At 37.4% G+C, this 25,597-nt stretch overlaps 1 protein-coding gene across 1 annotated transcript in view; it reads left to right on the forward strand.

Annotated features, from left to right (window-relative positions):
- Nucleotides 1-25,597, forward strand: part of LOC123870892 (beta-arrestin-1) — a 106,474-nt gene that overhangs the window by 40,732 nt on the left and 40,145 nt on the right. Inside the window, exon 2 of the mRNA XM_045914402.1 lies at nucleotides 3,273-3,336. The gene's annotated coding sequence lies outside the window, so the exon portion shown is untranslated. The remainder of the gene's footprint in view (nucleotides 1-3,272; nucleotides 3,337-25,597) is intronic.

A 25,597-nucleotide genomic window follows, 5' to 3' on the forward strand; every position in this document is an offset into this window, starting at 1 on the left:
TTATACTGAAATTAATTTAGCGTGCAAATAACATTGTAATAGCGCATGAATAAAAATTAACGTATAACAAAATCAATAGTCTGGACTCTGGTGGGATGTTCCTTGATATGTAAATCTGAAACGACGACGAGAAGCCATGAGAAGATTACTTAGTTTAATTTTGAATTGTAACTGCCCTCGATGTATTGAATTTCTACGCAAACTATAGTATCCCTTGTCATTTTGAGTAACCGTCCCTTCGAAATCTCTAGTCTAACTTTTTAAGTTAACAATAACTGTGCCTTAATTATTCATTTAGTATGGAGGGAAAAACGTATTTGACAAGTTTATGTATACTGGAAAAGTTTCACCTAGCGTTTAGATTACGGTAATTTTTAGTTTAATTGCCATTTTTATAAAATTTCGTTCTACGCCTTCTCTTTGAATTAAAGCATTACATGTTGCTAAACCTCTGTTGCTTTCGTGTCTTAATACTATGTGAAAACAGCTATTATACACAAAAGTTTATACAGTAGATTGGTACGCTCTGTTAACAAACTGAATGAACACAAAACATTACCAGACTGAAGGACGTGGGGCCTTGTGACCATCCTTACGCACACAATTTCGCGAATTGTCGCAAACAATTCCAAAAAATCGTCGGTGTGCTTATGACGAATTGTTCTCACAACTCCATAAACCTCGTTCAATTTGAATTGTAAACATGCTTGGTAAGTAATAAGTAATAACAGTTACTAGGAATAGAGACCGACAAAGACGACTCGCACAGCTGGTTATCATGCCGGCCTTCCAATGCTGCTTGGCAAGCGGAAAATGAGCTAAAAATTGTTGTAGTACTCGTACTTACTCGCAGCTGAGGAATTAGAATAATTGCTTTCTATTAAACAACCTAGAAATCTAGAAATATTACTGACTCTGCAGTAGATTATAGACGTGTCAGAGTGAACTGCATGTGTTGAGTGCGTGATTAACAACTATAGGTAGGTATACCGTTTCACTCAAGTACCAGTAGGTTCCATTGTACACTTTTTGATTGTCAATTGTTGGATTTGTAAGACTAATTTACTGGTGACACATATAGGATTACGTAAACTTAAAACTAAAGCTACTAGGGCTCCAAACGCGCCCAGGTCTGAGATGAGCCCACAACAAACTCAGCCGGGTATTCTTTTTACTGGCATCGTTTCACAAAATCACATAAACTTACTGGAACTATCAACTACCATCTTATTTTGTGCTGACACTGAGATTGCTTGTTCTCTCGCTCGACTGAGTTGACTAAGGAATTAAACACCTCGCCTCGTAGCCCAAGCACCAGGCGATGCGTGGAACACTGAGCTTTTAGTCAGTAAGAGTTCGACATAACCTCCGTGCCTCCCCGGGCGCGGCGGTATTCACGAGGATTCCCTTACGAAAAAGAAGGGATTCAAAGTCGCTGTCACCGTCCTATAAACCACCCCCGCACCTCCACATACCACATTGTACAAGGTTTCAGCACTTTATAATTTTTATGATAGTGTTTATTACCTACACTTCAAGGAAATTTCTAAATAATTTTTAATACATATATCAAAAATTGTGAAACCGGCTGGATTCGAATCTGCGTCTTTTGAGGTTCGCGCCTGACGCTCTGACCGCTAAGCTACGACATCGCAAAATTGCGGATACTGCAGGTTTCGCAATTTTTGATATGCAGTAATAGTTATTGTCCATAATTTATTTGCAGTCGGTTTTTTTCTGTTAACTGTGTCAGATTTTGTATTGGAAATCTTGAAATATTTGTCGTTATTAAATTTTACTCAAAAATCAACCCTGAATTTAATTATATAGAATAAATATCATAAATAAAGAACTGAAGTTGAGTTTCAAGAATGTGAAAATGACTCTTGGATTCAATATCTCGAAATGTAATATACTTAATATCGAAGTATCATTTTCAGAAAATATTACGAACGACGAAATAACTTTTATTGGGTACAAAACCTTTGACATTTGCTCGAGAAAAACTGATATTACGGTATTCTGCGAAAAGAAATATGTATAATGAATATAGTAATGTACTTAATATTAAAAAAGCCAGTCAAGTGCGAGTCGGACTCGCACACAAATACCTCACGGGTTGGAACTAGAAACTTAATCCTCTTTATAAGTTATGGTAATTGAAAAGCTAATACATAGTTTCAATTACAGTTGGTTCTCTCGGAGGTTTTTAGTTATAGCTTGAGTAGAGATCTACTCTAGATTAAGACTTGTTGTTTATTTAACGCCATCACAACACAGACTTAAGGCAAGTACAAAATTGGGAAACTGTAACAAATACTAATAAATACAAAAAAAAAAATCAAAAGAAAAAAAAAACCGACTTCAAAAACCACAAACACTAAAAAGTAAAAAAATAAGTTTTGTTTAGCTACACATGTAATGTATGAAGTCGAGCGAGCATATTAAAACAAAATTAGAAATCCAAGAGTGCAGCTCGCCCGACTTCATATCTAGATACATTACACGTGTAGCTAAACAAAACTTATTTTTTTACTTTTTAGTGTTTGTGGTTTTTGAAGTCGGTTTTATTTTTCTTTTGAAAACTTTTTATTTCACAATTATTAGTGGCCCCACTGTACTATAATATGCTATGCCCAGTTAAAACCCTACTGTTTACTAAGCTATTACACTGATCGCGAGCAATTTGCTCTTATCCATTGAGGAGTTCTGTTCTCCATCTCAGAAGATGTTCATCAGATCTTCACCAAATTTATATGGGACCATCTGCACAGTATACCTTTTCAAACAAAAAAAAATTTCCTAATCGGTCCAGGGGTCTTTGAGTAATCGGGGAACATACATAAACAAGTGTAAATTAAAAATTTATAACACCCCCGACGATCCAAAGTATTTGAGTTTTCCAAAACGGCTGAACCAATTTTTTTAGATTATAGCTAAGAACACTCTCGATCAAGCCACCTTTCAAACAAAAAAAACTAAATTAAAATCGGTTCATTCGTTTAGGCGCTACGATGCCACAGACAGATACACAGATACACAGATACACAGATACACAGACACACAGATACACAGATACACACGTCAAACTTATAACACCCCTCTTTTTTGGTCGGGGGTTAAAAAAAGAAGATTCCGACGAGTCGAGAACCTCCTCCTTTTTTGAAAGTCGGTTAAAAACACAAAATATGTTTCTACCTATGTCCAACCGATGTGCCTTCTTCTTACGAAATACGAAAACTTCGTATTTTTAATAATTTTTTTCTTTACAGGTGAATGCAGCGCCTTAAACCAGGTATCTTGAGAAGACCGCGCCGCCTAGCCGCCTTTTAAATTGTAAGTTCTAATTAATAATACACCCTTTTACTACAATAATATAAACGCTAAAACTCAAAAAGTATGGAGGTTCAGCTTAAAAACTTGGTTTGAAACCGTTTTCACAGAACACATAAGTAGGTACAGATAACGGCTATCTTTTTTGATTTCATAATGTAGGTACCTATTCATAATTTTGCAACTATTACATCTGCAAATACCTGCATGAATTCAGAAATATTTAGTAGTCTGTGATTTGTTTTATAAATACTAGAAGTTAAACACTACAAAAATAAATACAAAGGAAAAAACCTCAGCTCTACCTCAAAGAAAACAAAATGACCTTATTAAAACATAACATGTGAATTAAAAACAATAATAATAAAATCATTGATATTATGACCACGTACTCTTTAACAAACATTATTTTGTTTATTTATCCTAGTCATTATTACTAATTGTTATGTAAATTACGTAATTCGTATCCATCTGTTATATTGTATGTAATATTACGAACTACAATGTCTCTATAACACGTCTTCAATAAAACTATCTACGTTCAAAATTAATGTTGTACCAATTAAATAACTATTTAACACCTATTAGTTAACAATTTGAATTAAGCACTTTGACGTAAGCCGCTTTTGGTTAACATTATTATTTGGTGTTGAGACGATTATTTTCGTTAAAAATTTGATGAGTAATTATGGTTCGAAATCGCGGAATCCTGACGTCTTATTTTTCTTATTATCATATCTAAGAGAGAAGCACATATCAACGCTTGATCTCCCATTAATTTGTCCTTCTCAGCAAATCATCCCTTGTCATTAAAAAAAACGATCAGATAATCCACGATATGTAGGAGTATGTCCCTAACACATCAGCCTTAAAGACGTAACCTGTTGCGTATACGGTATGCATATCTTTAATCCGCACTGTTACATTTAGTACAAAATCCAACTCAATCCCCTGACTTTAAGATTTAAATTAGCCTGCACCATTAGTCCTGTAGAAGAGCAGACATTGTTAAAGTCCCACTGGGTGAAGTTAAGTCATCCATCATACACGTCTTCCTTCACACTCTCTGGAGTATTCACAGCAATCGTTTGTGTACACTTATGCACGTGGGGCAAATTGGATGACTTGCAGTCCACAATATCAGCTGGTGCAATTGTATTGTTATGTTGTTGCATACGTTTCCTTTTCCTTGAATAAGGGCGTGGCTCTGACGTGTTACGTGACGTATGTCTCTCACGTTTATCTGCCACTATCTGCAAAAGGATCGCTTTCAATGGTCTTCTTTATGTTATGACAATGGCTTTATGACTCACCTTTATGGTTATCTTCTTCGTCATTTGATGACCCTTGTGGAAAACCATAATCTGCTTAAGTACTGTATACCTTTCCAGTTTGCAAACTGCTAGTGATAGAATTTCCAGAATCGGGTTATTATTTACTAGCTTATGCCTGCGACTTCATCCGCGTAGACTATACAAATTTCAAACCCCTATTTTACCTCCTTAGGGGTTAAATTTTCAAATTTCCTTAGTGGTTGCAGTGGTTGTCTACGTCGTAATAGCTATCTGCATGCAATTTCACCTTGATCCGTCCAGTAGTTTGAGCTCTGCATTGATAGATCAGTCTGTCAGTCAGTCAGCTTTTCCTTATATATATTTAGATTAGTTCTAAAGATTAAGCCCTATAATCCCTACATACAAATTTTGCCTCTTTATAATAGTAGGAAGTAGTTGGGCCTGAAGGTAGATTTTGTTACCCCTCAATATTGTCCTCATAGAATTTTATTTATATGTGATTTCCAAAAAAAGAAACAGAAATGTCATTTAACCCAAATCACGCGAGGTAAATCCTGAAAGTTTTGTCCCTCGGGAGTTCATGGATACACGAGGGTTGTCCTCATTTTCACCGGGAGCAACTTTGGTCGATAATCTCACAACTTTATCCTTCAATTTAGAGATAACAGAATCCTTAGTATAAGATTTTAATTTCACCATTCAAGAGTTAGAGCGCCAAAACACAATAACGTCAGAGAAATGAAATCTACCTAAAGGTCTTTTTTTGCGAGATTGGTTTGCGCTTGACGACAATCATGCTTAATAAAAAGTAATGATGAGGATTGACGTCTAGGATTTGAGCTACCTATCGTTCATGATAAGCAGTGAAATCCACTTATTCAATCTATATTTATATTTAGTTAACGATTTAAGATTTTTTCGGTATGCTTCTAGTAGATAGGTACTTAGGTACCTATATGAAAAAAAAATCCTGTAAAAATTGTTTCAAACATCATAGCGACTCTATACTGTATCTTAAATAAGATGATGCCCGCGGCTTCGCCTGCGTTGGTATGGATTTTTAAAATCCCGTGGGAACTCAATTTTTCCGGGATGTAATCTACCTTAACACATCAGCTACTTACTCAGCAATACTCTTCTGCTTTTGCAATACTTTTTTTGTAGTTTTCGATACCATTTTCATTGAGGTTTCACGGAGGTAGGTGCCATAATAAAACTGTATATCCAATTCAGTCAGGAGATGTGAAAAGCCATTGTGTGATAAACCAGGAACAGTGCACCAGGAAATAGTCTCCATACGACCTTTTATAGGAATTGAAGCAATCTGTGACAGGAGATGGTAAAATTTCGCTTACCGTACTACACGACCGCGTATCTTTGTAGACTATGAGAAGTATTGTTCCTTTATATTCTGTCTGAAATCTACATCTGGGTTGAGGAATATTCATAGTTTCAGTTTCCTTAGTACAAGTACGCGATAGGTCCAGATTGCAATCGGGGTATGCTGCAGGGGGACGCACCGCACACCCGCACGTCACCCGGGTTAGCGCGGGGGCTATGGGGGGCGCCTCCACCCCGGTCGCCATCTCGACCTGTCGTGTACCTACTATACTCCTAAAATCTTGGTACTTTAAACAACAAACAGCTTCGTTTGCGTGGATTTAGACTTTAGAAGTCCCGTGGGAGTTCTTTGATATTCGGGGGGGGGGGGGGAACACTACCCTGTGTCCGTCTCCGATATGCAAGCTATCTTTATCTCTACTTTTCGTTAAAATCGGTGTAGGCCGAGAAAAGGTAACAGCCGGCCAGACACCGAAACCGACTGTGGTTTTTGTGGCACTGAATGTAATAAAAATGCCCTGTGTATTGTATAAGTTTAATAAATACAAATTAAATAAATAAATAAGTAAATATTATATGCGAAAATTCAATTCAACGTTCAACGTCATAAAACACGTAAAAGCCTTTCACATGAATTAGCAAATGGAAATATTTAAAAGCTTGTAATAAAGACCGCGTTGCAATCAAGGTAATGGACATTGGTTTCGGTATAGTGGAAACTTTTTTAATGGCTATTCGTATAGTAGAGCGTTTTATCTCCATAGAGATACGGCCTTGACTTAAAACAATCCATAGGTATGTATACTAGTATATATATATCACACTATCACACTAATATTATAAAGGAGAAAGTTTGTATGTGTGTGTGTGTGTGTATGTTTGTTACTCTTTCACGCAAAAACTACTGGACGGATTGGGCTGAAATTTAGAATAGAGATAGATTATACCCTGGATTAGCACATAGGCTACTTTTTATCCCGGAAAATCAAAGAGTTCCCACGGGAATTTTAAAAACCTACATCCACGCGAATGAAGTCGCGGGTATCAGCTAGTACCTTATAAATGTGAAAGAGTGTCTGTCTGTCTGCTACATTTTCACGACACATCTACTTCCAGTACCCGTCAGAAAATATTGTACATCGACCTTTAGAAAAAGGTACCGGTTTTGTAGAGCGTTGTCTCTGTCGTGGTGACCGACAAAAGTCACATAGGTATGAGTGACAGAGACAACGCTCTACGAAGCCGAATTCTCGTTCTAAAGGTCGATGTACAATATTTTCTGCCGGCTGCTATAAGCGATTTTGACAAAAGGTGAAGAAATAGCATCCATCTCGGGAACGGACAAAGGCTACTTTTGTCTCGGAAAATCAAAGTTCCCACATGCTTTATAAACGCACAAACGAAGTCATGGGTATCATCTAGTATTCAATATCATATTGAATAACATGTTTTCTTTATTTTTTATCAGAAAAGTGATCAGTACAGGAAAGTAAAATGTACGCGGAAGTCACTTTGGTATGTACATACTACATTCGTCAATTTGTAATAATGCCTCCTTTTTGAGACTCTTCAAAAATGTATAAGGTCAGCGCGCCGCGCCGTTTGTGACTTCTGAATTGAATGCACAATTGCTTCTTATTGCATTGTGTGTAAATTGTAACATATTGAAAGGCGTATTGTAACATCTTGAAAGGCTTGAGAAATTCGATTGTTGAGTGATGCGTGTCGTAATACTTTTGTATTTTTAACTGGTCTCCTAGCAACAATTAATTTCAAGAGTTCAGTGATCAATCCAAGCTCCAACAACGTAAGCAATGACAAATGAAATCTTCAGTGAAATCGTTACTGTAGGTTTTCTGTGAAATGTTCTCTCTTCTGGGTCTTCTGTTTTTAATTCTAGTTTCTCGTTCCAGAATTTTTCTGCGATTTAAAATGGATACCGTGCGTACCGTCAAAATTTCACGGACACCTACGAAGCGATTTGTCTCCTCGTTTCTAATCCGAAACGCTAGGATGTAGAACGGCCTCCCGGCATTAGCTTTTCCCTCCACTTTTAATATAGGTACCTTCTAGTCAAGAGTGAATGGACATTTTCTAGGAAGCGCAATCCATTTTAGATTGCGTCATCACTTGCCAGCAGGTCTGATGCAGCCAAGCGCTAGTCTTCTTCTTCTTCCTGACCTTATCCTACGCTACGTGGCGACGGCACAACATGTTTTCTTCTTCTACTCTCTTCTATCATCCACCCCTTTTATACGCATATCCTCTTTCACGCAATCCATCCACCTTTTCTTTGGTTATCCTCTCTCCTTTTTTCTTTCCACATGCATATTTGACATTCTTCTAGTAATATGACTTTCTTCATATGCCCATACCATGCCAGCCCTTTCTCTCATATTTTCTACCACTGGCGCTACTTTCAAAATTCCCCTCATATATTCATTCCTTATCTTATCCATTCTAGCTAATCAATATGGCCAAGCGCTAGTCTATATGTTAAAAAAATGAAAAGACATGCGAACTGCGAAAATGAAGAGTAAATATTTCTAAATAGTGTTAAATTTTGTTGCGTGGAAACTCGAATTGAATGAATTCTAAGTGGGTGATTAAGTCATTACTTAACTGCTTTTATATTCTCTCGTGTCGACGCCCGACGCGACGGTTAGCGCAATTAAATTGAAAATTAATTCGCATCTCACCAGCTCAACACTCAGCTCAAACTCCTTCCCAACTATAACGACACCTAGAAGAACATAATTAACCAGTTTTAACAGAGTTTTAATTTTTTGAGTTTTTTAGCCTTCTGTAATAATTTTACCAACACCAAAAATTTCTCTTTCTCCATCTAAAGTACTATTCTTTACAATCGTGCGTTACTAACAAGAAAAAAATATACTCACCTAAAACTAAAGCCGACAATTCAGTGCGCTTTGTATCTTCCTACTGCCTATACTGCCTTAAGAAAAATATTGGAACTCCATCCTATTAAAATAAGGAGTTCTTCAATTTCGCCTATGGTGGTTAATGGTATCTGTAATAAGTACATAGGTAGTAACTGACGTAGAGTCGAGTTTGTCTTCCTAAAAATATTATATGTTCCGTTCCCAGGAGAGAAACCCTTTTGGCAGCAGATTATTTTGTACTTACATTACGAACACAGGCTTTTAGAGGTTTATGGAGCGTATGTATATTCGAGGCATCACCATTGCCATTCATTACTCTCGGGGCATGTCGACCTTCGGGCAGGAATTGCCAATGATTTCAACACGTGTCCGCTCAAAAACAGGGACGACAAAGTTACTTCATATTATGAATGCTACGGACATGTACAAAGCGATTTGCCTTCTCGTTTTTAGTTCGAACCGCTCAGATATGGGACACCCTAGCACCATAAGTTTCCCGCGCTCAATTTTAACATTGCTACCTTCAAGTCAAGAAAGAATAGGCATCTTCTGGGCAAGCGCGCTTCATCTTAGGCTGCATCATCACTTACCAGCAGGTCTGATTGCAGCCAAGCGCTAGTCTATAAATTAACAAAAAGTACTAATGCGTGATTGTGATAAATGTAGCAAACCAAAAGCGAAGTAGAAGTGGTCCCCTTGAAGCTGGAACGGAGGTAACCGGTTTAGCTTAAGATCATGCTTAAGTTAAGTCTTAGTTTCGATTGGAAAAATATTTTATTAGTCTTGTGGCCCCATAAAGTAATTCAGGGCTTAAAGAAAAGCCTATTAATATCCTACTGCTATTTAAAGGCCTCCTATTTATTAGGAGAAAGGTAAATAGAGCTTAGGTCCACCAACGCTTTATACACAAGTTTTGTCCGACTGGGATTAAAATCCACCCCTTTGGAAGTGATGAGGATTTTATACGCGCTTGAAACAATTAGCTTAGGTCTTTCAACATCCATTTACCCATAAGCACTGTAAACTGTGCACTAACTAAAATCTCTTCGGAACGATTTCACTGCTTAAATACAGTGTAAAGTAGAACAAACTGTCTAAACAGTGGTTCGAGTAAATAATCAAAGCCGAGTGGGACATTAAACGAGTCGCGTAATTACAGAATCTCATTACTGGCGCTCTAATTTACGTATCGGGATTTACTGCCGCGTAAACAAAGGCTGCTGTGTAGAATTTGAATTAGTGACTATAAATTGACATCAAAAGAAAAAGGAAATAGGCTCAGTGCGTAGGCTCTGTGAATGTAACTCTTTGACTGTAATTATTTTCGGTACCGAAAGCTTAGCGCCAATATGAGCTTTCTGATTGGCGCAGTAAGTAAACTAGCTTCTCTCATACGAAGGTAGGCTGCGCCAATCAGAAAGCGTTGTAGGCGCTAGGTAAGCTTCCGGAAGCGATACCGAGCTTATGACGCATTTGCAGATCTGCATTTGGCAAACGTAAGTAACAAAAGCTACAATATTGGGAGTTGGGACCTTCAAAAGAAGATGATGATCTAGGCAAGCGCGCTCACATTAGGCTGCTGCGTAATCACTTTGGCAGTCAAGTTCATACCTAAATTTACCTTGCAAAGCTTAGTGAGATTACTACATATGTATAGGTATGCCAATGACTTCGTCTGTGATGGCGTTTGCTGGCGCGCGTGCTGTGCTTGTTTGGAGTGTTTTTTTTTGTTAAGAGTGGCTGGTTTTTGTGTTAGTTGGTGTTTTTTGGTGGTGGAACTGACTGGGAAGCGCTCTAAAGGGGCGCCGCGCGTGTGTTGGCGGGCGCCGGCGCAGACGGAGTCCATACTTGTATAAATTCAATAACTTGAAAATATCACAAACTTGACATTGGCTAATCAGAGTGAAGCCAGATTTAAAGAAAAAAAAAAAAGGTATGCCAATAATATTATCCCCAAATCCATATCAATGTATAGTACGCGACAGGTCGAGATGGCAATCGGGGTATGAGACGGGGGACGCCTCGCACACCCGCACAGCCTCCGCGCTAAACCGGTGCGGGATAGCGCGGGTGACGTGCCTGATTGCCGTCTTGACCTGTCGCGTACTATATCTATGAATATCCCATACGCATTTTCACTTTTTGTTACCTCCAGTGACGAGTTCCCACGAGGCTTAGTCTAGTACCTATACAATTTGAAGGACTATGGATATATTATTGTTACTGAAAATCTTCCAAGAATATTAAAGCGATAGATATAACAAGTGTAAATTAAAAATTTATTACACCCCCGACGATCCAAAGTACATATTTGAGTTTTCCAAAACATCATTTTCAAATAAATAATTATGTATTTAGGCAACGTCCATCTTGACAGCTTGACATTTGTCAATTGACATAATATTAAGAACCTAACGGTTATCTAACCTTCTTTTATACAAGAAAACTAGAAAAGAGCTGATAACTCTTAAACGGCTGAACCAATTTTTTTGGATTATAGCTAAGAACACTCTCGATCAAGCCACCTTTCAAACAAAAAAAACTAAATTAAAATCGGTTCATTCGTTTAGGCGCTACGATGCCACAGACAGATACACAGATACACAGATACACAGATACACACGTCAAACTTATAACACCCCTCTTTTTGGGTCGGGGGTTAATAAAGAATGTGAGAATACCGCGCTTAAGTCGGCTAAGTTTGGCAACTCGGTGCGTGGAATAATACGAAGTTTACGACAATGGAATTAAAGCCTCTAAGCCGACACTCTGGAAAAACACTGGAAGTAATCTTGGTAAAAGTCAACCTGAATTAGTTAATGACAAACAAAAATAGAACGAAGTTCTACACAATTATCAGGGAAAAAGCGCTTGTGGGAAAAGTATCAATTTATCTTGCTTAAAAGAAAAGCAGGAGGAGGAATTGTAACAGTTTAAAGACGGGTTCAAACTCAAACAAAGTAGATTGGGTCATCGTACATTTAGTACAAGTTGCCTAATTGCAAAATTTTACTACTGTCGTTGTAATTTTCGCTTCAGGATTTACGAGTGTAGCTGCGTAAACAATACCAGCTGAGGAGAGTTTGAATAAGTGTCTACGGTTTGATTGGGTGCTATCAAATTTTTATGTTCCTGAATGTCCTGTGCAAGGGAATCCCCTAGCACAGAATATTCTGGAAGATATTCATATTATGTATATTGAATCTCGTGAAAACTTTTAAGGGACATTTCACCGCGGTTAATAGGCTCATCTAGTGACAGAAGGGCTGGCTTTATTTTTTACACAAAGGATGAACCTGGCTGTCCAGCGTGGAAATGCATTCTTGACACTAAGTATTCCACACGGGCATGATTTGTACAATAAAGGCTTTAAGTTTTATTGTAACGGTTTAAAAAAAAATAGAAACTTACGAAAATGCGGATTTCTTTACTTCTAGGAACATTTTTAACCCCGACCCAAAAAAAGGGGTGCTATAAGTTTGACGTGTGTATCTGTGTATCTGTCTGTGGCATCGTAGCTCCTAAACTAATGAACCGATTTTAATTAGTTCTTTTCTGTTTGAAAGGTGGCTTTATCGAGAGTTTTCTTAGCTATAATCCAAGAAAATCGGTTCAGCCGTTTGAAAGTTATCAGCTCTTTTCTACTTACTGTAACCTTCACTTGTCGGGGGTGTTATAAAGTTTTAATTTACACTTGTGATTTTATTGTTCATCAACTGTCAGTAATCATTTAAAACATATTGTTGTGTTTATAGTTAATCGCAGTTCACCCTTGAGTATTCTCTCCAATGATTCTACTAATTGTTCTATATAATCATTTAAGACAGGAATTTGATAAGGTCTAAAGTTTAGAAGGGCTCAGCAATTTTAATAGGAAGGATATGAACTAGAAGGGATTCGTATGTAATGTACCAATTGATTAAAGTTTTCAAATACCATTTCAGATTCCTTACAATACAATTCAACACCGTTGAGAAGATTCTGAGAACAAAACACAGAACAAGAGAAACAATTTCTCGTTAAATATTCCAAGCATTATTCTGTACCTATTTAAATTTCATCCACTTTGAATATGAAACCATAGAAACCAGTCACAATTGCTAGAACTAAACGAAGGCGATTCCCTAGGTCGCGAACGACGCCCTTTGTTTCAACTCTTTTACTGAATCAGATAATAAAATTATTAACAACAGACAGGATACGCACGACACACATTATTGTTATTTATCCTTGAAAACATAACGTATAGTGCATACATTTTGACAACTCACTCGCCATATTTGCTCTGTGTCATCTGCCATGTCAAAAGTAGGTACGATTTTATTCCTTAATTGAAGGGTGAACCGTACTTTTGACATGACAGTTGACACTATATGACAGTAAATATGGCGAGTGAGTTCTCAAAATTTACGCATTACATTTTATTCGTACACCTGTGATTTTTACCCGATAGAATAGAATATTAATAAAATAAACTAGAAGACAAGTTTTTTTATGTTACGCGAACCCTCAAAGTACAAGTGTAAATTAAAAATTTTCAACACCCCCGACAAATCATTTTCAAATAAATAATTATGTATATCTAGGCAACGTCCATCTTGACAGCTTGACATTTGTCAATTGACACTTGAACATTATGAACCTAAGGGTTATCTAATCTTCTTTTCTACAAGAAAACTAGAAAAGAGCTGATAACTCGTAAACGGCTGAACCAATTTTTTTGGATTATAGCTAAGAACACTCTCGATCAAGCCACCTTTCAAACAAAAAAAAGTAAATTAAAATCGGTTCATTCGTTTAGGCGCTACGATGCCACAGACAGATACACAGATACACAGATACACAGACACACAGATACACAGACACACAGATACACACGTCAAACTTATAACACCCCTCTTTTTGGGTCGGGGGTTAAAAATATGTCGTATCGCATAGTCTTATTTAACTACTGTGCTCTAGATTCTTAAATTATAGCGGATTTTATGACCAGACATCTGAACCACATATGCGAACAGCTATAAATAGAATTCGCACACTCGTAAATTTTATAAATCTTTTGAAAATATGCCATTCGATTTCAGGTTTACATTTTTCCTAGGGCTACTACAGTTGAAAAAATCATAACTGCAGATAGACTTCCGTACTTACATCTAAAGAGAAGTCATTTTAAAGTTGGTGTTGTTGATTCTTTCCACGATTCACTATCGCCTTAATATCTATATTAAATTTATAATACCCATTATAAGACAGCGATTAAGATAATACATTTTTTAGAAGGTTAGCAAATGTGCTGCAAGCCAGCTAAATAGCAGTGTGGAAGTAAGTAGTTGATTTTCAGTTGACATAACTTCATCGAAACTACATGCTTGCTGCTTGATCAATGCAATGTGAGACGATTGCAAATGTAGATCCTCTCTCTCCGGTCGTTCCTTCATAACAAGATCGTTAACCTGGCAAATAAACACTTCTGATTCTGATCCCATAGCCTGGAGTGCATCAGCTGTTTCCATTTTTTCTGCCAGTGGCCATTTTAGCAATTATTTAGAACTTGCAAGAATTGGACATCTTCAGTTGGTCAGACCATTTTGTCGATGAGCGGCTTCGCCCTCTTCTACCCTCAGCTTATCTCGGTTGTCATTCCTGCGCCGCATGTCGGAAATGGAGGAAAGTCGAGTATACGGTAGAGTACTTAGACCCTAAACAATGCTAAAAACACCTAGAACAAAATGATAGAGCCTTGAACAAAAAAAACATATTCAGAGTGAGCATTTTTTTACCCCGTTTTACTACGGAGCGACTGTTCCAGAGGTAAAATAAAGGTGTTAAAGTTGAAGCAACGAGTGAAAGGCTAAGTGCTTCGTGACATAAATATGAAGAATTAGCTAACGCCAGCCCTGTAATCCAGCGGCTCTTAACAGGGCTCTCTCCGTCACTTACTCCATACAATCGTAGTTCCAATTTCATTTGAATATTAAGCAACCAAAGTCCATGAAATTTTGTCGACATATTCTATAAATTAATATCTATGCCTGTAGTTTTCCAGATTTCTGTTAAAATATTCGGTTTCAAAGTTATGCGGTCTTAAAAATTCACATACAAATCTTTGAGCCACTGTAATTTTAAAACTACATATTTTTAGAAAAATCTTTGGTTGCTTAATATTCAAATTAAATTGGAACTACGATTGTATAGAGTTAGTGACGGAGAGAGTCCTTTTAACAAACGCCCACGCACATTTCGCGCGGCCCATTTATAGTCTCAGTGTCTCTACCGAGAAATCGTTTTGCTGTAATTTCACACCTGTCGTATCGCTGCAATGCAAACGCATTAGATTCAGCCGGTTAGTGTCCAAAGCATTTGTAAACAGCGTTGCTTTCATGTTGACAGTCGCAGTTTCGTTTGATGCACATGGTTGGTCCGCAAATGAAACAAATTCTCCTCAATTGGGCTGGATGCATGGATACAAGCCGTTATAGCCTAGTCACTAGTGGTTAAGATGTACTCCTCCTTCTTTCTGGGTTTCTTATCCGCACGTAGATGTATCCATCCATTGTACTTGATGTCCACATAGCAGGTCAGAAGCGCGATCCTGGGCACGCACCTCTAACTTTTCGGAACTACTCATGTGTACGTTATAATCCTAAGCAATTAAATGTAACTTGCTTTAACGGTGAAGAAAAACATCATGAGAAAACCTGAATGTCTGAGAGTTCTACATAATGTTCTAAAAACTGTGTGAAGTCTGCCAGGCTCGCCAAATATGGACTATAATGGCCTACACCTTTCTCATTCCGAGAAGAGACCTGTGCTCAGTAGTGGGCCGGCGATGGGTTGATCATGATGATATTGGTCACACTCGTTCACATTCGTTTTTTCCAGTGCGGAATACCGCGAGTGATGTGCGGGTATGCGGGGCGTCCCCTCGCCTCATACCCCAATTCCCATCTTGCCCTGTCGCGTACTATAAAAGGGGTATAAAGTAGGTACAAGAGTTGCTTTCTATAAATTAAACCATTGTTCCTCCTACGAATAATTTAATACCTCTGGGTTCTGGGAAAAATGTTTTAAAAAGGTAAGTTCTTGCTGTTGCTGAAATATTAAATTTTGTTCTAACTTCTATTTTATTTAAAGAAATATTACGAACGAAATTCTAAATGATGTTCCAAATGTAGAGTTTATAACTAGATCACAAAATACAAAAATAATCATTTGCTTATTTTTTCTTCACATTTCTCAGATCCTAATAAGTTTAACGAAAAAGCTCTCTTTTATTTGCGATGAAACAAATTGTTTTCGCTAGACCTGTTATTAGGTCTTCCAAAGTCACAAGAGCCTTCGAGATCGCGACTTCACCTGAATTTTTAACCGACTTCCAAAAAAGGAGGAGGTTCTCAATTCGTCGGGATCTTTTTTTTTTTTTTTTTTTTTATTTTTTTTTATATTTTTTATGTATGTTCCCCGATTACTCAAAGGCCCCTGGACCGATTTGGAAATTTTTTTTTTGTTTGAAAGGGTATACTGTGCAGGTGGTCCCATATAAATTTGGTGAAGATCTGATGAATATCTTCGGAGATGGAGAACAGAACTCCTCAATGGATAAGAGCAAATTGCTCGCGATCACTGTAATAGCTTAGTAAACAGTAGGGTTTTAACTGGGCATAGCATATTATAGTACAGTGGGGCCACTAAAAATTGTGAAATAAAAAAATTTCAAAAGAAAAATAAAACCGACTTCAAAAACCAAAAACACTAAAAAGTAGAAAATAATTTTTGTTTAGCTACACATGTAATGTACCTAGGTATGAAGTCGGGCGAGCTTCACTCTTGGATTTCTAATTTTGTTTTAATATGCTCGCTCGACTTCATACCTAGGTACATTACATGTGTAGCTAAACAAAAATTATTTTCTACTTTTTAGTGTTTTTGGTTTTTGAAGTCGGTTTTATTTTTTGATCTACTAAGCTGAAATTTATACCTACCTACCACGAAATTTTAATGAAGCCGCTAAACATGTTAGGATTAAATTTTCCAACTTTGCCAACTCACATGAGAACAAACGTTGTTGAAGTAGTTCGATAAGTTATTATAATAAATATTCTATATTAATTCGGGGAAACTTTTAATGAGATGACATTGTGCGTAACTTGGATTAAAATAAAAGCTTTTTTTTCGGGTATTTCGGGAGCGAAACGTGCGTCTAGTGTGTTCTAATGGATTTGTGTGGTGTTACGTGGTGGTACTTGGGGCTTGCTTGGTGGCTGACTTTTTCTGCATACTTAGCAGTGGAAAGGCGGGCGGTGCATGTCGCATGCTGCAGTTGTACCATACAGATTTGCCTTTTTCAGCAGATTATAGCAAATTAAGCTATTGACACCTTGTATAAGTTTGATTTTTAACCGACTTCCAAAAAAGGAGAAGGTTCTCAATTCGTCGGAATCTTTTTTTATTTTTATTTTTTATGTATGTTCCCCGATTACTCAAAGACCCCTGGACCGATTTGGAAATTTTTTTTTTTGTTTGAAAGGGTATACTGTGCAGGTGGTCCCATATAAATTTGGTGAAGATCTGATGAATATCTTTGGAGATGGAGAACAGAACTCCTCAATGGATAGGAGCAAATTGCTCGCGATCAGTGTAATAGCTTAGTAAACAGTAGGGTTTTAACTGGGCATAGCATATTATAGTACAGTGGGGCCACTAAAAATTGTGAAATAAAAAATTTTCAAAAGAAAAATAAAACCGACTTCAAAACCACAAACACTAAAAAGTAAAAAATAACTTTTGTTTAGCTACACTTGTAATATGCCTAGGTATGAAGTCGGGCGAGTTTCACTCTTGGATTTCTAATTTTGTTTCAATATGCTCGCTCGACTTCATACCTAGGCATATTACAAGTGTAGCTAAACAAAAGTTATTTTTTACTTTTTAGTGTTTGTGGTTTTGAAGTCGGTTTTATTTTTCTTTTGAAAATTTTTTATTACAATACTTTGAGCATGATACTACCCAGCGCTCGTTAAGAATTTATTGTTCATTTGTAACAAAATTTCGACACCTTATACCAAGCGGCTGTGCTTTTTGTTTCACATCCATAAATTTCAATAGAGCAAAACTTTATGCGCCATAATTAGCCAGAGACTGGTCCTTATGTCCTAATTAAGGACAATGTCTCGCGCGGCCCTAAATGGAGAATGAATGTAAGCCAGGGCTAAGTGCTTAAGTATGAAATAATAATGTACAAATAACTGTTGTAGTTTAAAATACATAAGGTTATAGAACCGTATGTGTTTTAAAATATTTTATTATTAGAATAATATTTTAATTCTATGCGAAGATATGCGACTTACGCTCTGCCGTGCCGATGGTCACTTAGCGAGCGATGGAGAGAGATTTGGGATTTCAAATCAGAAATGAGGATCCGTAGGGGAACCAGAATAACCGACAAAGCAACGGGTAGCAAAGCTGATGTGGCAATGGATAGAGCACATAGGTGGAAAACCCGATAAAAGACGCCGCGCTTCGGCCCTGCCGGTGTGCATCGCGCCCTAAAATTCGTTTAGGTATTCAGCCGATAGACACTCATGATTCAGGGTCCTGTAAGAAGTATATAAAAATGTGCCAGTCATGTATTAAAATGTATTGGAATTCGGATCAGCTTCGATCCAATAATACGACAAAGACTATTTCTTTCTAAACGATAAATTGTTTAATAAGGTCCAATTGCATGACAGGCGGTTAAAGTTTTAGACGATTACCACTAAGCTTTAACCGTCAGTAAAAGTCAAATCAAGAGTGTCATGCAACTGAACCTAAGTGATATTCCAAGGCTGCGCAGTAATTTTAGATGTCAAATTGTATTGGGGCCGTTAGCGTTTAGCTTGACATGAAATTTAATAACAAAAGCAATTTTCCAAATCCGCAAATTTCTTATTCCCTTAATCCTTGACTTCGTGTAGCGAAATAATTCGGAGCTGTTTTCGTAATAATTGTTTTTATAAGAAGTTCTATAACGTTACTTCGGTAACAGATGTCTATATACATTGCCGTCTCTGGAGCTAAATCTCGGGACCTCCCAAAGAAGCGTTAGCTTGACTTCGTAGGGAGAGATTTGCTTCCTAGTTTCTAATTCGAACCGCTAGGATATGTAACGCCTTTTCAGTATCAGTCTTCGCTTTTAATATGCTACCTTCAAGAATGCATAAGCATCTTCTAAGCAAGCGCGCCCCATCTGAGCCTACATTACATCATCTTAGCTTACATCATCACTTCCCAGCAGGTCTGATTGCAGCCAAGCACTAGTTTGCAATTTAAAAAAATATATAACACACTTAACACATTGCAATATTTATAACACGTACCTATGTTATCGGCTCTATAGTATATTTGCACACAGTGTGGGAACTAGCCTGGATAAACATTAAACACACATTATTTATGTGCGGAAACTTTTAAACAAAATATACGTTACGTATGGTATGAATTTACAATCCTTAAGTTTACTGTATGTACGTTATTGCCGGCGTAAAATGGGAACATATAATTAAAGTGAACGTGTAACATAATAACTTCAAAGTTATGTCTAAAGTAAATTAGGTAAAGAACTAAACTTTCTCTTCATTGTCACAATGTGCTATTAATTCAGCAAATGGTAACAAATTGCGAATAATTCAGTAATAATATTTAGGTAGAAAGGATAATATTCTACAAGAATTTAAACACTACAGCCTTAAGGCTCGATGACACTGGGCTAATTTACGAGCTGCTAGTCGGCGAGTTTAAAAGCTAGCGAGTGAGCGAGTAAGCGAGTGTCGATGACACACAAAACATTCCACTCGCTCAGTAGCCAACTAGCTAGCGTGTTGACATTTTAGCTTTAACTGCCAAAACGCAGATGCTCGCAACTAGTTTACTAGCAGTGATGATGACACGTGGCTAGTTAACTAGCTTACAGGCCAACACGCCAGCGAATGGCAAGTAAATTAGCCCGGCTTTCTATTTTTGAAGCAGCGTTTTTACAATCTGATAATCAAAAGCAGATTGTGAAAAAGCTCGATGACACGTGGCGAGTTTACAAGTTACAAGGCAGCGAGTTCGCTAGCAGCTTGTAAACTCGCCCCGTGTCATCGAGGCTTTAGAATGACATGTACTGGCAAGGACGTAAACATAACTTGATCTATCGAGGCTTTGACGTCACTGGCAGGCGTCAAATGTTGGTACATTTGACGCAGGTAGCCCTAAAGTAGCCCTATTTTTCTTTGATTTTACGTCACCATAACCTTATATTTGATACTAGCCGATGCCCGCGACTTCGCCCGCGTGGATTTAGGTTTTTTGAAATCCCGTGGGAACTCTTTGATGTTCCGGGATAAAAAGTAGCCTATGTGCTAATCCAGGATATTATCTATCTCCATTTCAAATTTCAGCCAAATCCGTCCAGTAGTTTTTGCGTGAAGGAGTAACAAACATACACACACACACACACACACACATACAAACTTTCGCCTTTATAATATTAGTGTGATATCGTCGCTGACCAATAAGTACCTACTCACTATCTAAGAAAAATAAACAATTAAATCTCACCATAGTTAATTACTTCATAACATTAAAAAAAAAACATTTCGGAAAGTGCACGAATATGTGCTAACGACATCATCATGGAACAAGAAACAATAGCTTGTATGTTCAAGTATGATGTATGTCGTCGGTTTTTGAATCGGCATAGTATGGCGCAGCGTTTAAACAAATGCAGTGCATCTGTAAAGTCTCATTTTCCATTGTTATCTTTTAAAGGCGTCATACTGGAACGCGCTCCGCCTCGGTTTACGGAACGTCTTTTTCTATGAAGCTTTGAAGTATTGTTTACTAGCCGATGCCCGCGGCTTCGCCCGCGTGGATTTAGGTTTTTCGAAATCCCGTGGGAACTCTTTGATTTTCCGGGATTAAAAGTAGCCTATGTGCTAATCCAGGATATTATCTATCTCCATTCCGAATTTCAGCCAAATCCGTCCAGTAGTTTTTGCGTGAAGGAGTAACAAACATACACACACACACACACACACATACAAACTTTCGCCTTTATAATATTAGTGTGATATCGTCGCTGACCAATAAGTACCTACTCACTATCTAAGAAAAATAAACAATTAAAACTCACCATAGTTAATTACTTCATAACATAAAAAAAACATTTCGGAAAGTGCACGAATATGTGCTAACGACATCATTCTGGAACAAGAAACAATAGCTTGTTCAAGTATGATGTAGGTATGTCGTCGGTTTTTGAATCGGCATAGTATGGCGTAGCGTTTAAACAAATGCAGTGCATCTGTAAAGTCTCATTTTCCATTGTTATCTTTTAAAGGCGTCATACTGGAACGCGCTCCGCCTCGGTTTACGGAACGTCTTTTTCTATGAAGCTTTGAAGTATTGTTTACTAGCCGATGCCCGCGGCTTCGCCCGCGTGGATTTAGGTTTTTCGAAATCCCGTGGGAACTCTTTGATTTTCCGGGATTAAAAGTAGCCTATGTGCTAATCCAGGATATTATCTATCTCCATTCCGAATTTCAGCCAAATCCGTCCAGTAGTTTTTGCGTGAAGGAGTAACAAACATACTCACACACACACACACACACACACACACACACACACACACACACACACACACACACACACACACACACACACACACACACACACACACACATACAAACTTTCGGCTTTATAATATTAGTATTGTTTATGCAAGCTCAAGCTTTCAGTAGTAGTATTCCTGCCTCTGATTTCAACTTAGGCATACTGAGGCGTCTTAAGTTCTCTTCGCGGGTGCAATCTATTTAACGATCTTCGTTGGACGTAGGATTTTTAAAATGCTCTTTGATGTCAGTATAAGAAAATAAATGGTAACTCTATATATTTATAGCATTTTCCCTCGTCGCTTTTATGTAGAGATTTTTAAGGTCCTGTTATTTGGTTATTTGTATGTTAGTGACTCGTTCATGCCATAATGACTGAACCGATTTGGCCCCGGATTTCCATTGGTGAAAGAATTTTCAAAATCGCTTCAGTAGTTCCAGAGATTTCTTCCTACATACAAACTTTACCTCTTTATAATATTAGTAGGTAATAGGTATCGATGAAAGTTCTAATCTTTTTATAATATTTCTGTTTAGAAATTATATTGATCGAAGAACTTAAAAAAGCATTGGTTTGTTACAAAATAATATCCATTTTGCCCAGCATAGCGGAATGGATATTGTTTTGTTAAAAACTCTGTCCTTATGAAGGGCTCTTTTTAACCGACTTCCAAAAAAGGAGGAGGTTCTCAATTCGTCGGAATCTTTTTTTTTTTTTTTTTTATTAGTTTTATTTTTTTTTTTATATTTTTTATGTATGTTCCCCGATTACTCAAAGACCCCTGGACCGATTTGGAAAATTTTTTTTTTGTTTGAAAGGGTATACTGTGCAGGTGGTCCCATATAAATTTGGTGAAGATCTGATGAATATATTCGGAGATGGAGAACAGAACTCCTCAATAGATAGGAGCAAATTGCTCGCGATCAGTGCAATAGCTTAGTAAACAGTAGGGTTTTAACTGGGCATAGCATATTATCGTACAGTGGGGCCACTAAAAATTGTGAAATAAAAAATTTTCAAAAGAAAAATAAAACCGACTTCAAAAACCACAAACACTAAAAAGTAAAAAATAACTTTTATTTAGCTACACATGTAATGTACCTAGGTATGAAGTCGGGCGAGCTTCACTCTTGGATTTCTAATTTTGTTTTAATATGCTCGCTCGACTTCATACCTAGGTACATTACATGTGTAGCTAAATAAAAGTTATTTTTTACTTTTTAGTGTTTGTGGTTTTTGAAGTCGGTTTTATTTTTCTTTTGAAAATTTTCAAAGCAAAACTCGGAGTTACCAAACTTTCTTACACAGTCTAGCGTTTTTAACTTTTTCATGGCTTCCGGAACTTATTAAAGAGTAAAACCAAAAAATACGGCTGCCAAAAAGGTAGAGCGATTTTTTTATAAAACTTCGGAATTTGAAACTTTTGAAGGTAAAAAAGGCAAAGTTGAAAAACTGAAATAATATCATTTTTAGGATTCCGTACCTTAAGGGTGCCAACAGGACCCTATTAGGTATGTACTATGCCTCCGCTGTCCATCCGTCCGTCTGTCCGTCCGTCCGTCCGTCCATCCGTCCGTCCGTCCATCCGTCCGTCCGTCCGTCCGCCCGCCCGCCCGCCCGTCTCTATCAGCGGCCTGCATCTTATGAAACTTAGTTTAAGTTCAACAGATAGGCCTTCGAATTTAGATATGTGCGGTGTGATTCGCTAACTGAGTATAGCCACCGAGCTTATTTGACATTGGTTGGTTCTAACATTGCTGCTTAACTGAGTGATATTAAAATAATTATTCATAGAAAACCTTCAATGTATTAAAGATAAATATCAAATGAGCTCGATGTTGAACACTGAGTTAGCTGGAAACAGTATAATGTTACGGACGGACGCATCGAAAACTTGTCTAAAGTACCTACTCCTCCGAGGCGACTCTAATGACCGTTTCACTCGTCTCTATCCCTCACGGACTTGTGGCTTTTGACCTGACTGACATTTCTCATTATGTGCATTGTGTACAGACTGAATGGGTCGCGAGGTACTGTACCTAGCTTGTTTTGCAATGTTAGCATTAAACTTCTTAGAACATATTATACCTAGTAAAGGTCATAATATATTGTTAACTTCTCGGCACATATAATAAAGGTCATGTATTGCACTTTCCGGTTGCGGAGAGAATCTTCACAGGAAACGCGTGTCCTTGAGTTTGCAACCTTGCAATCAAGCTGCATGTATTCGTGTTTATTAGTGTATATTAACGTGTAACATGAGTTTAATCTCTATCATTATGTATGTACATTGATAACGGCTGAACAGATTTTCTTGGACCATTGCATAGCTAAGAAAAGTCAACGGTCAAGTCACCTTTCAACATAACATACAAACACACACACACGCAGATACGTACGTCAAACTCTCTTTTTGCGTAAGGCAAAAATCTCATCTATTGCTGCGGGAATTTCTGTACTTTGTTCGCGTTCTGTATAAATTAATTTAATCCAATACCTATTTCAATTTATTCTTGTGCTTCACTATTGCGGGCTGACCTACTTTGAAGTCGCTGAAAGAATACGATTAGGTACAGTAAGTATTTTGTGTTTCGCAATTGTTGTATTTCGCGACTATGTCGACCATATGTCGACCAATTAAATTAAATTGTTTACCTGTAATGAACAATCTTAATTTCTTACAATATAATAATTCTGTCTAGTAAAAAATATTTATATTGAACATGATTATTTATAAAAGATACAATTATCGTGTTGTTATTATACTTTAAATAAATAAAACTAAATGATGCCTGTGACTTCGTTTGCGTGGATTAAGTTTTATTGAAATGATTAATTCTTTGGATTTCCGGGATAAAAAGTAGCTTATGTTCGTCTCTGGGATGCAAGCCCTACCTTTCGGTAAAATTGGTAAGCGGATGGCCGAGAAAAGGTAGCAGAGTAAATAGATCATTATCACTATCGTCAAGCTATTGACTTCCTCTGCGGGACATAGACAGGTTGTAGGGGACTTCCACACGTCATCCACGGTTTTGCAAGGCTAAATCCAGTTATCTGGGACTCGTTTGATGTCATCTGCCCACCTAGTGGGGGATTGACCAACGCTGCGCTTTCTGATCGAATCTATACTAATATTATAAAGAGGAAACCTTTGTATTTTTGTATGTTTGTATTGAATAGGCTCAAAAACTACTGGACCGATTTCAAAATTTCTTTTACCATTACTTAGAGGATTCTTCCGAATCCGTATAGGGTATATTTTATCCCGGAAAATAGAAAAATAAATGTCCACCCGTGCGATGCCGGGGCGGGTCGCTAGTGAGAAATAAGGAGATCCGTAGGAAAACCAGAGTAACCGACGAAATATCTTGGTTCCGAAGGCGAAGTGACAATGGGTAGGCTAAATAGTTTGAAAAACTAATAGGCTAGTTCTTGTCCCAAAGCTCTTGAAAAATTCATATGTTAAGCCAATATATTATACTAATATTTACATATAACGAATCCAAATGAGACACAGGAGAGATGTCCCGTTCCCTCAGGAACTCAGCCATTATTGCATTAGTGTCGCGAGCCTGCCGTGCTGTAAATATGCCGAGGCAAATTGATGCTACAAAAATTTTTTACACTTAAAGAAAACTTTTTTAAAGATCCGCAATAAAACTATTACAAGAAACCTTTTATCAGATGACGAAGAGTTTTATGTCTATATTAAATTTTTCTCGGAGATGGGTGGCTTATTGGTATTTGGGCCAATATGATTATCCTCAAATCCTGAAAAAAAAAAAACAGAATTGATAGCTATAAAGTATTATGAAAAACATCTTCAATATAATGAAGCGCGTCAAACTAAATTGCACCCATTTTCGTGTATATTGCAACTTGGCAGCCCAAAACTGCTGTCTTAACCATAGACTTACGATTTTTTCGCTACATTCGTAAGTCTATGGTCTTAACATAATCGTCCCAAGAGCATAGCAGCTCTGAAAACAGGTGGCATTGAGCGAATGAAGCTGTCAAGGATTCCTACTTGCCGGATAACCAACACTTGGGTATACCATGTGATTTGTAGCACAATTTACAAAATAAACA

Source organism: Maniola jurtina, chromosome 2 (genome assembly GCF_905333055.1).
Source record: "Maniola jurtina chromosome 2, ilManJurt1.1, whole genome shotgun sequence".
NCBI classification, from domain to species: Eukaryota; Metazoa; Arthropoda; class Insecta; order Lepidoptera; family Nymphalidae; genus Maniola; species Maniola jurtina.